The following is a 17,535-nucleotide window of genomic DNA, read 5'->3' as shown; positions in this document are numbered from 1 at the left end:
CCTCCAGTCATGTCGGTTGTGCTTCTAAACTATCACGAGTTCTTTAAACCTATGCACTCATTAGCTGTGGTGGGGCACGACACTTGGTCTGATTGTAAGGAAGAAAAAACAACGTGACAAAGCTGCAGAGCAATGAGGTAAGGTTACAAAGGGGGAGATGTCAGAACAGCAGTTTTAATTTGAGTTTGGAATTCAACAGAAAGCTTTAAATTAAAAAAAAAAAAAAAAAAAAAAAAAAAAAAAAAAAAACCACGTCCACACTGCAAAGAATACACTGTTAGCACTAATGGGTGTTTGCAGCATGAGATATTTCCTTTTCCATGCAGATTTGTTACAATAAAAAAAAAAAAGTGTTCATATAAGAATCCGTGTGCGTCAATAAAATAAGAGAGATGTGAGAACAGATTAGGTTTAAAACAATCTCAGGGAAAAGAGAACTCATTTTCACTGAAGTTCCTCTATATCTTGCCCTCTTAAATCACGCAAAGAGCATCCATACAATCTCAGAAATCCTATTATCTCCCTGTTCTTATCATAAATTCAGCAGTCTTTTTTGATAAATTACATTCTTCCCTATCACATTATTTCTTTACAAAAAATTACAAGTCCCAGTTCTTAATTGAAGCCCACACTAGAAATTGGAAATTTGTTATATATATTTAAATTGGAATATATGTGTATGAAGCATAAATATATGACACACATGTATAGATGGGATCGTGCTGTGCCATTACTGAAACAGCACTATCATTTCTATAGCTCTTAAAGAGCCTATTGTAATCTGTGATTCATATGCTTTCAGGAGCTTGACTCCCAAAGCTCTATACCTCCTTCGTTTTTCTGGTTAAAATAGATCATCTATGTGATGAATTATTCTGAAACAGTTATTCTTGTGCGGATGCTCTCAGTCTGGAATTAAATACTTCATCATTTTGATTTAGCTTTATCCATATGCTCAAAACTCTAAACATTCCTTTCATTCCAGGTAAAGAAATGGAGAAATAACTGAATCTGTAAACCTAACTCCAGTCCACACAACGGATTAGAATCCCAACATTGGTGCTCTATTTCAGCCTCTCCGAGTCACTCCTGTGGCTCAGAGATGTCAAATGTTGATGCCAAACTTCAGCCTGTCACAGATGTCCCCTGGTGCTAGTTTAGGACCAGAGACCCATTGCAGTTCCTTCATCCCAGCACTTCCCAGCTACAGCCCCACGTTCCTGACTGCTGCTCCAGCTCCATGGATACTCTCAGCCACCAGCGAGAGCAGCCATGAGGGCTGTAGCATCTGCTTTAGTCCTATAACAAAACACAGATTCATCATTTCTTTATTAACAGTGACTTTGGCAAGATTCAATCACATCCAGGTTTGGGCATCAGCAGTTCAGGAAGCAAAAGGAACTCGAACAGTCCAGGAAACACTGGCATGGAACCCACACAAAACAAGCGTTTGCATGCTGTGTTGCACGCTATAGACACAACTCACAAGGCTATAAAAGTGCACTTTGCATCCTCACCTGCCCCAAAGAGGCAGCAGAAGAGTCGTGGCTGTAGGTAGGTCAGGCAGTGCTGGCAGAAACAGGCTGAGCAGTGCCAACAGCATTCCCGCAGGAGATAAGCAGCCAACTCACCTCTCTTCCTCAGCCAGCAAAAATGAAAACCCAGCCAGGAGCTTTAGAGCCTCTTTATTTAAAAAATAAATAAAATGGAAATAAACTTTACGGTGACGTTAACTAAAACTTTCTAAAATAGAACTTCCATTAAAAAGGGAAGCTAAAAGCTGATATTTCTGCAGCTGCTGCATCCTCCACCATCCATGCACTTATCGCATCCTGAAAAACCCTCAGGAGGATCCACTGCCTCCCCCTGCTATAGCCCTGTGCCGTTTGCTCTATTTAAAAGAAAATGTAAGGATCTTTTTTGCAAAGGCAGACTTACCAAGAGACCACACTCCTAACAATCAAGAATAATTAGCACAAATTAAGACATGGTTTGCACGCAATAGTGCAAAGTCCTCCTTGTACAGACAACACACATAAGAAAGGTCACAGGGATAGAAGTGAACACAGCACAGCAGAGCGAGGGCAGCCCTGAGCTGAACGCAGATGAAGAGCTTCAACAAACTGCCCAGGGATGCCTGCCACCCAACTGCAGCAAGGGCAGGAGTAACCCTGCAGCTTTCTGCCCTTGTTGGTGGATCCAAACACTTCAGTAAACACCAATAGCAGCATCTGCTATGCAGTCAATTAATCTGATACTTATGTGACATATTTTAAGCCATATCAGTGGGGAAAAATATATGTTTGACCTCAGAAATGTCAAGAACACAACAGGGCACTGAAAAATGATGCAGAGTTCTTAGGTAGTCGCAAACACCTTTTTCAAAAGTCACACAAACTGGTACTTGGAATTAATGTAGTTACATAGGAAATTGTTCTCACCTTAACAGAGACTACAGAGGTGTTTTCCTACCTTTTCATACAACAATTTGCAGTAAGCATTACCCTGTAGCACAGATGCAAGTCTCACCAGTAGCACTGTGCTATCTCACACACGGCCTGGAGATTTTGAAGCTGATGACCACTATTATATCACTGCAATGTTTTCCTTCCCTTATTTTCACCAGAATAGAGGGGGGAGAAAGCGTCTGTGTTGAAAGTGATAACAATTCCACTTGGTTGCCTGGAATTTTCCTCAACCCTGTTTCTTACCTGAGGGTGGCACAATCACAGAAAGCATTTGAATAAACTTGTTCTTCTGAATCGAAAAAAAAAATCAGAAAGATCCTATCAGTAACACAAAGACAGCCTGACAGAAGGAATGGGGAGAGCGGGAAAAAAAATTAAAAAAAGTAATTAAGGATACCTAATCCCTTAATGATATAATTTCTGCCTTTAAAGCACTTCTGGTAGACACCAGAAGTCTCAATAGAAAATCAGTGAGCACAAAGCTGGCTGTTGGGTCACAGAGGGGGTTTGCTATGGCAGATCACAGTCAGATGCTCCTTCCATGCAGCAGGGCTTTTGCTGGGATGTGGACATCTACCTCTGCTGCAGAAGCAGTGCAGGTTCAGTCTGCTCTGGCTCGTAACACTGTGAACCTCACCTGGAGCCCTGCCACCCTCTTGCTTGCTGCCAAAAGCTTGAAATTCTTCCTCTTGCCACGTCAGCTGCATCTCTGCAGTGCCTGGTTATTTCTGGTGCTCTGTGACAGCACGCCCAGGTCACCTCTTACTCACTCCCCAATTGCTCTGCACCAGGATAGCTCCTTCAAGCTACTCACATCCTGCGTGAGCAACCCCGTGTCCCATCCAGTCACACCTCCCAGCCTGCGTGACAGGTGACAACCTGCTCAGACCACACCATCACTCTTCTGCTGGCATCCTTGCAAGGCAGTCACTCCTGGGAAATGGGGGTGCAGCAAGCAAAGATGAGACTTAAAGACTTTCCAAAATCAGCATCAAGCAACTCTGAAGAAAGAGCGTGTTCTCAGGAGTTCACCACCAGCTGTGGTTTTCAGAGTCACCACTAATTCTTGGAGCACTGAGCAACACAGCTGAGGATTTGAGCTGCAAGTAAAAACATTACCCAAAAGGAGCACATCATGGGATGGGCCAACAGACAGGGTCAGAAAGGATGGGGATGGGGGTGCAGGCAGGATGGCTATCTACATGTAGTCATGTAAAGTTGGGTTTTTTTGTCACATGATCAGATACAAGTAGCAGGAAAAGTAGGTCAAATATTAAAGCATTATGTCATTTTATTTAAGTCTCCCAGTTAACACAACACTACATCCTCTTTTGTCTTACCAGTAATGGACCTCAAGGGCAGGGGTTTAAAGGACAGGGCAACAACTGTACAAAATCCTATCCCAGAGCTCTCATTAGCTCCAAACAAGTGATGGACACTGATGCAAACACAAAACAATGTCAACATGGGTTTTACAAGCTAAACCAGTGCAAATTAGCATGAAGCAGCTGCACACAACAACAGCCTCACTAGTGGCACAGAAATTAGTCAAGGAGAACTTCAGGAAACACAGGCAGGCACACAGACGGTCACATCAGGGGTGAGTAAGGCAGAAGGAAGGAGCTGATACAAGCTGGAAGAGGACTGGGTGAGTTGTGCTCATGTCACATCCCCCCCACATGCAGCATGTGCAGCCACTCAGGCGCAGAACCATAAGTGGGTGAATGTGGGCACTGGACTGACAAACTCATTGCTCCCCTGGTAGTTTCTATCCTGCAAAGAAACGCCCACTGAAAATATTTAAGTATACTGGAGCTCCTGTGGGGAGATCTTAGGGCCTGGTGAAAACCACATGAGTTACCAGTGGGCACAGAGAGCTCAGTTAGAGCAGGCACAGAAGACTTGCAGTGAAATATCTCAACTAAATATTCCCAGACACCATTTCCAGTACTGATATCTTCAATTAGAAGCATTCTTTCTCCAGGCAAAGGTCAGCAACAGAGTTGCACCATATTCAGCAAACGCTCATTTCAGTGCTCAGTCTCTCCTCAGCCAGTTTCCCTTTCAGGCTACTATCCTAGTAGCACTATTTTCTGCAGTATACCATTGTAATGCTGTAACACAATGGAAAGCACAGCAATGACAGCAGAGTAGCAAGGTCCTAGGCTGCAACAAGTGACAACATGCTCAAATACAACAGCCATAGGCAAAGAAACAAAGGAAAGCAGCTGCTTACCTTCAGAAGGCCTCTGATACACAGGGATCTCCAGTGAGATACCCTCACCTCTCTTGCCAGCCCTTAAATGAGGTCTGGAAAGGAGTAGATCCTGGCTCCAGCCCTTCTGCTCACTCAGCTGCATTGAATGCACCTGAGCTCCCCTGGGTTGGCCCTGCCTTCCTGCCAGGTGCTCAATCACAGCTTCAAGCCATGACTTAGCATTTCAGCTACAACTATTATGTACAGAGTACATCTTTGGCTATTTTTCTAAGCCCCTGTCCTTGCTCACAAGCGTTTGAAGGCTGTGCTGTGCGATGTGGGGAGGAGAATGAACAAACTTGGCTGAGCCCAATATTCTCTATCAGAAAGTTTCAGGAGAACAGCCTGCAAGGACAAGAAATAGGTGTGTGAGCAATGGAAATTGTTCTTTAAGGAAGAGATAAGCAGGTCCAGACAGGTGAGGCAGCTGTCTGAAATCTACAACATCAGGGAAATGGTAAGGGACAGGGCTCCTGATCCAGAAGAAAAGACTTGTTGGTTTTTTCCCTAAGTTCACAGAGCTCATAAACAGTAACAAAAATTCCAGTGATGTCACTTCTTCCCCTCCTCTCCCCTCCCCTTCCTTTCCTGCCCATTCATGTAACTACAGTTCAATAAAATTTAAAGTAAAGATAAAAGTAAAGATGCAGGCTCTCTGCTGTGATTGCAGAAACTTTGCTCTCCAACTGATCTGCAAAAGGCAGTCTTTTCAGACTGCAGAGTGCCACCTAGATGATGGAAAGAGGATTTGCTGAGAGTCAGCCAACTGACGGTAGTAAATCCTTTGGGGATGCATCGCAGAATGCCTACAAGATGCTTTTCAGAACAGATCTTTGCAGACTGCAGATGTTTTGTGGCAAGGTTCGAGTTTTTTTTCCATACTAAAATACTCCTGTGACTGAATGAACAATGCTTTCAAACAGCTTGCATGATGAAACGAGAACCCTTTTAGTTTAGCATTCGAATATTTATGCATCCACAAAGAGAAATATTTTACTCGCTTCTTTTTTTCTAAGTCTTCAAGGGTTCACCTATTTCAGACAGGCACTGAATCAGGACCATCCTGAGGCTGGAATTCCAGACAGACCTTCATTAAAGGAAGCACATAGATTGGCACAACTGAACCCTAATGAGGTTCTGCAAGTTAATAAGTCTTTTGCACATGTGCAAATATTTGCAAATGAAGAGATATAGAAGGAATGACCTCTACAAGCAGTTGAAGACAAGCTAGACATTGCCTATCTCATGAATGGAAAAAATATATAGCAGATGTATTAGATGAGTCAGAACACATAGAGCCCTCTCTTAACACCCACAGCTGAACTCTCTTACTGTCCCCAGGTGACCACCATGCCCTTGAAACAAACAGGAGCATATTGAGAGTGATGAAATGATGAATACTTACTGAGTAAGTAAGTATTGGCTGAGCAAAGGGTGCCTCCTGGTTTAGGTGAGCCTGAGCTCAAGGTGATGCCACAAAGATCAGCGAGGCTTGTGGGTCCATGTCAAAACTCAGCCTGACATTCATCATTTAAACTGAACAGCAATGAAATAGCCAAACAATGCCTCCCATAAAGAGAACACATTTAGAAGTCAGGCTGCTCCAGAAGGACAATTATTTTGGACCATCATTACAGCCTTTCTTCTCTGCTGTCTGCATACCTTCACGTAGTGCAGGAACAAATTTCAAAACAACCTGGAAGAGAAATGAACAGGCTTCTGCCACCTAAACCTTGTTTCCCATTCCTCTGCCACACTTTGATGGAACCAAGAGGCAGGATCTAGGTTCAAAACACACTCTCCTTTGATTGATGAGTAGCTGAAGGAATGGACTGGCATTAGTTCAGTGTCAGACCTCCTTGGAAGCTTCAGGCTGGGTTAGAGGGCTATCCCAGTTCATAATTACACTGACATGAAAACCAAATAGAACTTGTTCTTTTCTGACACTACAGGCCTGTTACTTGTGCAGAGCAGAAGACTGAGAGTTGAAAATTAAGAAATTATGGAAATTATGGAAAAAGAGGATTGTGCCCAGTGTTTTGACTCAGGGCAGGGAGCCCTTCACCAGCACCACCAGTGGAGCTGTCAGACAAGTGGGACAGCAGCCAGAGGGACACAGCATGGCCAAGCACTCCCTGCCTGCTGGTTAGGGGCCATGTGCTAATTGGCCTGCAGCACATTGATTGTTAATGCTGTGAAGTAGGAAGGAAATTCAGTGTTTTGTAGTTTCTGGTGGTTGAAGGGTGGAGAAGCAGAAGATGTTGCCTTGCAGGGTGAAAGACTGCACACCTTTACAACCTGAAGAGAAACAGTGATAGCCTGAAGTTCTCTTGAAAAACGTGAATGTCACCTTAGCTTTTGTATTAAATGCTTAATGTAGGTGCTAACTAGAGATGATCTAAGGCAGTTTTTAAAAAAAACAGACTCACAGGAGCCATACCAATAGACATCCACAGATGAATTTGCAAGCATGAAATGGAAAAGGGCAAATTCTCAGCTGGTGCAAGTTAGCCCCAACCTTTTCCTTTCCCTACCTCCAGAGAGAGAAAGACAAGAAAAGCAGTTCATTCACTCCCTTATTTTAGGCTCTTTCCTTATATTAGGAACGTGAGATGAAGACTGTATGCACTGAGATGCAATAAATCAAACCTTGGGTCTTGTTCTGGATGAGCGATGCGACTGCAGAGTATGGCTGCAGCATGGTGCTGAGCCCTGCACGACTGCTGGAGTGCCAGTGCCCTCTCCTGTTCAGTGTGCACCAGCTCTCCCTGCTCATTTCACAGCATGCTTGCGTATGTTCAGAGGCTGGTGGAAAATATTCCCAATCATAGCCTGACATCCTGCTACAGAGTAATAAAAAGCAGCTAAAGGAAACACGAGAATGCAGCAGAACTTACTAAGGCACTGCGTCCTTTCTATCACAGTCCTGAAAAATTAACATTTGCATTGGGCCATTTCAGAAGAAATAATTCTCAAACTATCTAATTCCATTGAGCACAGCAGGTTTGGATCTTCTTTCCAAAGCACATCTTCAATGACATTTGGTTATATTTGTTATATTTTTGTGGCTGTAATTTCAATTTCCAGCCACCACCAAGTATATTCATACAACTATGATTCAGGAGGAAACCAAAGCAAAGGGAAGTGTGCTGGCAGCCTGAAGTCAGGGTGGCTTTATACCTTAATCCCTTGACTGTCTTTCAGACTTTTCACGTCATTCCTTAGTGACAACAGCACGGACTCATCCTCACTTCACCACAGTAGCAAAAGCAGTGACAATGCCACAAAAATGTTTCCCAAAACTCGTGTGTCAGCTATCCCGAGATTTCTCATGGGTTGCTCTGATGAAGTTACTTTCAGGTCTAATATTATCATTCATGCTAAAGCAGCTGAGGGAATCAAAAGAACAAGCAGCAAACCAGTTCTATGTTGAAAGAGGGGATTATTCCCAAAGACAAGGCTCCACAATGCCTTAGGATGGACAAAAATTAGAGCAGGTGAAAGACCAGAACTGTTACTGACACGTCAAAAAGAATGTAGTTCTGTAACATCACTGCCTGGAGTCATGTGATAATGGCTATAAATGTAGAAATTTCAGATGCTAGACTATTACAATAAGCAATTTCTAACTCTTATGCTTAGAGAGAAACACTTGGGAGTGTGATACTTAATGGCTCAAAACTCAGAAGATGAATAAAAAGAACCCCAAGCTCCCCAAAATGTACTCAGCTAAGTGCTTCAGCAGTGTCTGACATCTAGAGCACATTAGCAGCCTTACAATGCAAACCAAGCAGTGAAGATACTCCCATCACGTAGGATTTTCAGGTTACCCACCCGAACTTCTATCCTCAGAGGTTACTGTTTCTTTCACATCACAGTCAATGCTACAATGTCAAAATAATCCCAGGTTTTCCAGTAGCAGGGGCTGCATCCAGTTGATGGCTAAGGAAGGGAAGGATGCAGTGTAAAACTGCTGCATGTTCATTGACTGAAACTAATGGAAGAAATGCAGAGACTATCTCATTTGCACAGACAACACACTGTGTCAGTAGAAACATTTCAAATTAACTCACTTTCTCTAGGTTTTCTGAGTAGATAGTGGATTTCTTTCATTACTGTGTGAAAAAGGAACAGCAATCAGTACCTCTCCCTTTCCATCACCTCTGCACCTCTCATTAACAAAGAAGTAGTTTTGTTTTGCTTCCATCAATCTAAAAATACATGCAAATCATTAGGCAAGCTAATGAACACAACACTAATAACCTGAAAACATTGATAGCAAAAAACATGCAAGATAAGCAACATGAACATGTTTAGCACATTTCACCTTTAGCAAGCTTGCAAGCAGACTTGTGCATGAGACAGGAGCGACCTGAGGCACTGCAGCAGCACAGGGCTTTGGTGATACCACTGCCACCAGCACAATGGGAAATCATCCCATGGCTGTTGCTGTAGGCTGTAGCTGCTGGAAATCACACCCTTCTCCTGGGGATGCTCTGTCTTCTAAACCTAAATTGCTGCCAGGAGGGCAGTTGACTAATCCAAGCATAGGGCTCAGGTGAGCTGGTGGATGCGTTTCACCCTTTTAAAGTGGCTTTTGTGCCATTCTCATGGCTTTAGTCTTACTCTGACCATCTCAGCAACAACCAGGAATGGACAGTGCAAGAACAAAGCCTTTATAATCAGAAATGTGAGGGCCAGAAGGGACCTCTGGAAATTCTCTGGTCCAATTGAATTAGTGTTGGGCAACCATAAATAGGATATTAATGTTAAATACTCTTCTTTATATTTCTCCTCTGCTACAACACACACAATTAACAGAGTGAGCCAAAAGTTCATACCAAAATGTTTCCCAGTACATCGGCAGCTTAAATTTGTTCTGCTTTGTACTCTGCCACTTAGAAGTAACATAGCTGCTCTGCTATCAGATGTCAAATTTCCTGCCACTTTCTTTCTATAAACCTATTTACAGGCAGTGTCTTTTGCCAGTGGTAATGTGGACTGGAGTTCACAGCCCGTGGAGAAGCAGAGCTCCTCTTAGGAAACAGGAGGACATCACACCAAGTGAATTTAGGTTTAGAAAAAGGTGTTTGCATGTTATAATCAGGGTTGGACGGAGTCCAAAATGAGTCATGAAGGAATGGTTGTGGATGTAACTGTAAACACCAATAGACCTACAATAATCCTCTTTGGAAAAGACCATCAATAGACCACTATATTCAGTCTAAGGATGCTAGAAATATGTACAAGCGGGAAATAACGCCACAGGACTCTGACAAAAATTAATCCTAAAGTAAAATAGTGAGGGAAAGTTGTATGTCAAGGAGCCTACCTGTACTGATGAACTGAAGTCTATTTCTGTTTCTTCTGTTAAAAACCCAAAGCCTGGGATCTTCTGGACTGAAATGACAGCAGCTGAACTTGGAGCTTCCTTGAGCTGGTTCATGTCCTGTAAAGCAGGCATCATCTGTAGGGTACCAGCCAGGGCACAACCCAGGGCATGGATGGAGCCATCCTCTCAGGATGTAATGAGGACTGAAAATGGGCATTAAAGGTGAGCACATCCCCTGCAGCTGAGACAAACTGCAGCTCCACATCAGCCAGCACAAAGCACATTCAGAGCACTGTTGACAATGTCTACAAAAAACTCCTTTTTCTTGAAATTCTTCCCCACAACTCTCCTTAAAACCAGAGGAGGCTGATGACAATGTCATTTGCTGTTGTATATAAACAGTATTTAACCAATGGACTTTAGAATCATCTATAGCACAAAAGATCTCTCCTGAAATTTCCACTTACAGCTCATGTCTGTGCCTAACCACCTGCTTCTCCCAATGAAATCACTGCTGACACTTTCCTTCCACCTGCCTCGGGAGCATGGTTTTCAGCCACTCCTCAGGTCCATGTGCTCAGTGCAGCTTTAGGCAATGGTTGTCCCAGTGGAAAAGCATCTACATTCAGCTCAGAAGAGGGATGTGGCTGGGCTATGGCATCACAACCACAGGGAGAACTCCATCCTTCGTGTTCCCTCTTCAGAGAGCCTCTTCAGCAAAGCGCTCGCTTTTTCTCTCGTTAACAGCCAGAGAGCATCGCTTCAAGGTGTAACTCTATAGACTGTATAAATAAAAACACAATGTATAACATTTATTTGTGAAATCAATGATGCATTCATACCAGACTTGCCTGCCTTAGTGTTTAAAGTAACTGAAAGCAGGAAGCATTTAATTACTCTCCAGCAGATTTCAGTCTGTAATACTTAATAATTATCTCCAATAACTACATCTACATTAAGAAATACGGACAAAAAGGTTAAGTTCAAAGCATGCTGAAATCAATACTGCATTTACAGAATTCCTTTGAGATAACTCTTAAGAAAAAAACATACAATAAGAAGCGCCAGCTTGACATTCCTCCTACAACAGAATCACCCGCCTACGAGTACTGCAGGACTCCAAGAAGTGTTGCAGAGAGGGGAAAGACCTCCAACGAGAAACCTTGAAAATGGGAGAAACTTCCAGAACTACAAAGCATAAACTCTGCCACATAATTCTGTGGACAAGGGAAAAACGTGGCACTAAAAATTAAGGAAACTATGAACTGGAAAACTTTTTGGTGAGCAGATTCTTATCCTTTCTTTCAGAGGCAATATTTTCTTTCAACTTCTTATCATTCTGAACACTGCTTGAAATCACTTCAGAAGTATTTTTCAAGTAAATTTTCAGGGAAAAAAAATATGCAGAGCAGCCCAAGTCACCCCACCTAGGCAAGAGTCCTGCATGCACAGGGAGATCCAGGATTACAGGATCCTCCTCCTTACTATCCTCTCACTTGGGTAAAACTGGCTCGTTGGTGCCATACAGAGACAGGGGCTTCCACTTGATGAAGCTGTTTAAACTTTTGGAGAGCTTAGTGGCTGGGACAGAGAAGAGTAAAGCCACTGACAGGGCTGTCCAGAACACTCAACTCCAAACCACTCTCAGCCAGGTATGGAAGCACTCACAGGAGGATACAAGGGGGAAGGGATGTGCAGGAATAGAAAGTAGATTGACAGCAAATGTGTGGCATGTCCTTTGTTTTATTACTGCCATAAATGGTTAAAAATAAATGGCAGTTTAAAAATACGTACTTGCTTTTCCAGGACGGAAATAATTCCCATTCCAAAGTACACTTTTGCAGAAGTCATTACTTCAATGAGGAAGATCACAGCAATATAACTGCAGAAGAGTTACAATAGGTACTGCAGCTATCAGGTGCTGATTTCATCTATACCAGTGGATCATAAAACAGCCCTGAGCCACTCTTCATCTGGCTCTGATTGAGAAAGCCAGCTAGGAAGAATTTAAGACTATCTGTAAGTTCATTTAACCAGGAATTTGAGCTTAGGGTAAAATACCAGCTGGATTTACTGAGGTCTTTAACTCGTACACCAAGACAAGCTAAGGGCAAACATACAAAGCTTTAGTAAACTTCAACAGTCTCAAGTTTAAAGCAAAAAAGTGAGGGGCTCTTTTGTTGGGCTTTACAAACATAAAGTCTGTGAAAAGCATTCCGGAAAACAATTTCAGTCACACCTGAACTGGAACCGAACAAGAAAAATTCCTTTTCTTTGATGTCCTTGATGTGGGGTGGGAGCCATTAGTGCAGATTCCAAGCAGAGGATTTCAGGCTGAACTGAACATCTGTTCCCGAACCATGCTCCCAACCCCGGCAGAAACTGGTCTGCAGCCAGGCTTTGGCTCAAGTTTTCCCTAAGTATGTGTAAAAAACTTCCTGGATCTACAGGAAAAAGAAGAAAAAAAAAATGTGGGGGGGGGAGGGGAAGAGGGGGAGACATGCCTGTTTCACACAAAAGCAAACTAAAGAACTTTGTAACACACAAAAGCAAACTAAAGAACTTAGTAAGGCGAACAGACCTGTCCTGGAGCTGCTTAGCAGAACTCTGTTCATGCCATGCGGGCCTCAGATCAAACCTGCTGTCTTCCACCAAACACCACCAGCTGCACAGGTACTTGTGCAAACAACTGCCTGAGTACATGTAGAAGACAACGTGAGCACGGTGCTCGCTCTACAGCCACCAGCAGAGCCAAGAACCAGTTCCTCCCCCCTCCAACACCACGCAAACCCCCGAGCCACAACACGCTGCCCTTTCCCAGCGGTGCCATTTTGTGAGCCCTCCTCGATGGGCGGGCGCGTACCCCCAAGCCGTGCCGTGCCCCGCGATACCCCCACCCTGCACAGAGGGTAAACGCTCTGTAAAACCCTATGGAAAATATGTGGAGAATGCGGATGCCGGTGTGTCTGAGCAGCGGTCTTTGCAGGCTCGCACCCTAGATGGCAGCACAATTCAAAGAATGCGCCTCAGCTCCCGTCCGGGTTGTTCCGCCATCCGTCTGCCGTGCAAATCCTGCCCGAACGCCTCGATCTTTAACAAAAAGCCCGAGCAAAAGGTGCGAGCCGAGGTATTTCTTAGCGCTTGGCAGAAATGAGAGCTGTGACGACGCTGCTGGGCTGCGCACGTGGGCAGCTCTGCAGGAGCAGCGCGCTGAGGGAGCAGCCGCTCCATCAGCCACAGCAACGGCCGTAAACAGGCGGGAAGGCATCGCCATGGCGTAACGAGGCGGGTAAACCTCCGGGTGCAGAGAGAATAAAGCTCAAGGGGGTCCCGTCTTTTTTACCTGCCGAGGAAAAAGGTGCTCGCTGCAGGGAAAGCTGCCACGTGCAAGGAAGGGGCTCGGCAGAACGCCCTGCATGCAACCCACAGGGGTGCGGAACGGGAACGGTGCTCTGCCTCTGCTTGCTCTCCCATAAAGCAGGCAGCCGCTTCCTCCAGGCGTTACCCCTCTCCTCCGGAACGGGGCGATGGTGCCCGCTCACTCACATCGGACGTTTCTTCTCCTTGCCGTTCACTCCCCTCCTCAGCCTCTGCAGATCCTGTGCTGCTATGAGGGATCACAGCCGTGCCTCGTCCATGGAATATTATTTCTCCAGGCCTGGGGCCTCGTAGAAGAAAAGCACGCAGTTTATTCCACTTCCCATTCTGAAGGAGCATTAATATTTTACCACCAACGCATACTGACTTTCCCCATCTTGCACTTCTTGGTCTTGTCCTGTACAGAAGCAAAGTTCAAAGGAAAAAAGGGGATAGCAAAGAACATCGTGTAATTCACAATACATTTATGAAGTTTCATTACATGAAATGGAAAGAGTAGTTATTTGATCCCTGTAGCACAAGGATAAAACATCACTCTGGCAGATACTGGAAACAACACATCCACAAAAAACAAACAAACAAACAAACAAACTGAGAAGGAGATAACAGTTGCAAAAGCAGGCAAAGAAATGGCATCACCCTGCTGCGGCAAAGGCACAAGCCAAAGCCCTGCCCAGATGGGCAGTACCACTGCTTGTGAACTACATGGATGACATCCTCCACTTCACAGCAGTTGAGCTGGAAGCACATCAATAGAGGGATGTATGCACAAGATAGGAGAATTTGAAGCTCTGAGTTATGAGATGCAAACCAGCACGTGGAGAGACAACTGGCACAGCCGTGATGGAGATAATGTTTCTCTGGGAAAATCAAATAAAATGAAAAGCACTGTCTTGGCCATATCATCCTGTATTTTACAGCTGTCTTAAAAGGGTTAACTTTGAGTTGGATATGCAAGAGTTATTTTGTATAATAGTGTTCTGATTATGGAGATTACAACAACACAATTGATTTATTTGAAAGATTGAATGTATGAAACATGCAGGATTAACAAAAAGTGACAGTTTCAGTACCAACAGCCTGCAAAGTTGCCATCAGTCACTGAGAAAGTAGGAAAGCTGTCTGTCAAGACACATTTTGATCTTCACAAAAGACAGATGACAACAGAGTTCTCTTTCAAGGACGTAAATACAGCGACTGAATGCAGTAGAGCTTTTCTGTCCATATTTCTTTCTTCTAATGCTCTTCAAGTTCATCAACTAAAGTAGCATTGATCCCACAGCAGTTGTATGGAAGAAAAACCTGAGGCAATAGAAGGTAAAATCATCTTTAGGAAGCAAACTCATAGCCGAAGGATGCGAACCCAAGTCCTGCCACCACACAGGGCAGCACAGCTATTGGCACAACCTGCTGGGTGACACAAAATCTGGGTCAAAACGTGGAACAAGCAACAAAATTCCTTCAGAGCTCAGGAGAACCAGAGCTCCTTCCCTGCATCTTGGGCCAATCATGCCATCTCGTCTTTCCTCTGATAGTTAATGTTGGGATTCATGCTGCTTTAAGCTGTATTTTTTATGTATTCTCTTCAGAAACTAGGGCTGAAAGGTGCAAAATGAGCAGCTTGGACTTCCTGGTAGTCAGTCTGTACACCTAACAGTTAACAGCTGGAGCTTAGGATTGCTCCCAAGAAAGGCAGCAGCCAGATCACTGAAAAGTTATGGGAAGTGCCCCATCATGTAGCTCCCAAAACATCAGGGGCTCCACCATTATGGGGAAACTACAGGGCACATTGTGGATTTTCTCCTCCTCCTTTTTTCTTGAACACCATGACTGCAGTCTGCCAGTCACTGGAAGCCTCACTCACCTTCTTTCACGCTGCCGACTTGCTACAAGCCTTCACCTCATGAAGAAGCTCCTCTGATTCACACTCCTGAGCAGTGTAAATGGGCCTGGTGCCATTAAGCCGCCAAAGATCTGGCTCTGCTCTGCAGTAGTTTTATCTGAGATCGCTATGAGCTTACCTAGAGGTTGCCAGCTGGAATGCTCTGGCAAACTCTGTTTACAGATAATGCTTGAAGGTGGTGGCCTCTGGTTGCCCTATTTGTATTCCTTCAAAAGGTCTTTATTCATACCTACCCAAGTGTACGTCAGATATGTTGAAAAGCTGGTAATGGAATTAAAAAACAAGGGCTCAGCTATGCCCTCTCTCTCCAATTCTGGTCGGTTATCATGTTAATGAATGCCATACAAGCCAGAGTGAAATGACATAAAATCTTGTGCAATGTCGCTTCTTGTTTTCCTTTGTTTCTGATGAATTACACCTTGTAATTCCTTCCATAGCCAGACTTCATCCATTACCAAACATCAGTCTTTGCAGAAAACTATTGCAGACTTCACTTGCAATCGCTCCCCAGGAAGCAGTTGGGCGGGAGCTGGACTTTCTTTTCCAGACATCTGACAAGATTCCGTGTGTCCTCAGAAGACTGCAGCAAAGCACTCCTGCCTCTTTGTCCTGCACCACAGCCAATGAACAACAGGCACTCAATCTGCAACACAGATTCTTATTCTTCAGGCCCTCATTTTCCTAGTCACTACATGTTGTGCTTTTTTTCTCCTGCAAGCAACAAGATGCTCAGTGCAGCAAGAGCATATCATCAGTTTTTAGAGCTGTGTTCCAATGTCATCTTCCTGCCTCCCAGCTAACTGGTATAACTTCAGACATTTTGCTTTACAAAGAACCATTTCACAATCACTGGCAAGAGTCACTTGAGGGATTGTTTTTGCTTGCAGAGTGACTGGTTTTCAAATTGGGTAAAGGGACTGGGCATGGTGGTTAAGTAATCCCAATGGCTCTTCACAATCATTTTAAAGCTTTGAGAAACTGAGATTATTTAAACCATCAGCATCATCACCGTGAAACCTCTCTGCAGTGTTTTAAAAGACTTCTCAACTGAACCTAAATAACTTCCCAAACTTCGGTTAAAGAGAAAGGTTCTTCTCCTTAATAGTGCAGCATGCCCTCATTGAGAAATGCAACTTATTTTTTTTTTAGCTCTATGTGATGCAGCAGGTAAGCAGTTACAAAAATTAGCTTTTCAAGTCACCCAAATCATTAGTTAGCCTCTACAGCCAGTACTGATCCAAGCCATGGAGTTACTGCAATTGAGGGCTATAAAAGCAAGTAGGCAAGTTCACTTTACCTGCCCAAGACCCTTTACCTCCTCCTTCCCATCACATTTCTTACATTCCTCAAGACTCCTGCTGTTTGTACCATCTCAAAGTCGCCATTGATGCCACTAACACAAGGTTGGCCTGCAGCATTGCATCAGACAACTTTATGACTGCGTAGGTTGGGGGAGTCTGATTTCAACTTTCTGGCATCTTTATTCAGAACAGCTGTGGCGAGATAGCTGCAAAACACAGACAGACCTTGAATTTAACAGTAATTGAATTTAACATCTGAAATGTACATGCACAGATAGATGGTAAGATCAAAAGTCATGTAATCTGAGACAACTGATAGAAAGGCATCATGGTGGATTTCTCACCAGCAGTGCTGGGAACCTCATATAAGACTGAAATATGACTGCAAAACTTTGCATGATCAAGTCTAAAGATGCCTATTTGTGCCATATGGTATCAGATCAGACGCCAAACATGCCCACCCTTCTGTCATGCTTTTTGGCATGCTTCAGTGACATCTAATCAATACAGCCCACTTTCTGGAGATGCAACAACATGACCACATATTTTTATTAGGCTGTTAGAAGTGTTCCAGCACTGTCATGATTAGACAGTCAGGGAAGAAACAGGAAGAAAAAAAACAGCAGTGTGCACTTTCAAGAGCTTGCAGCCAACAGGTGGTATTTAACCTCCCATCTAGCTGGAATATTCACTATATATTCAATATTATCTTCCTATATATATATATTATATCTTCTTATCTATATATATATATATATATATATATATAGATTATATATCTTCTTATATATATATATCTTCTTATATATATATATATATATACACGTGTGTATGCATGTATATTTACTTTAGGGTGCCACCAAATTTTTGTATGAGTTTGGGTGCTTAGAAAAGGC

The sequence above is a fragment of the Tetrao urogallus genome (assembly GCF_951394365.1).
Source record: "Tetrao urogallus genome assembly, chromosome: 15".
Taxonomy (NCBI): domain Eukaryota; kingdom Metazoa; phylum Chordata; class Aves; order Galliformes; family Phasianidae; genus Tetrao; species Tetrao urogallus.
Note: the sequence above shows the minus strand (reverse complement) of the source record.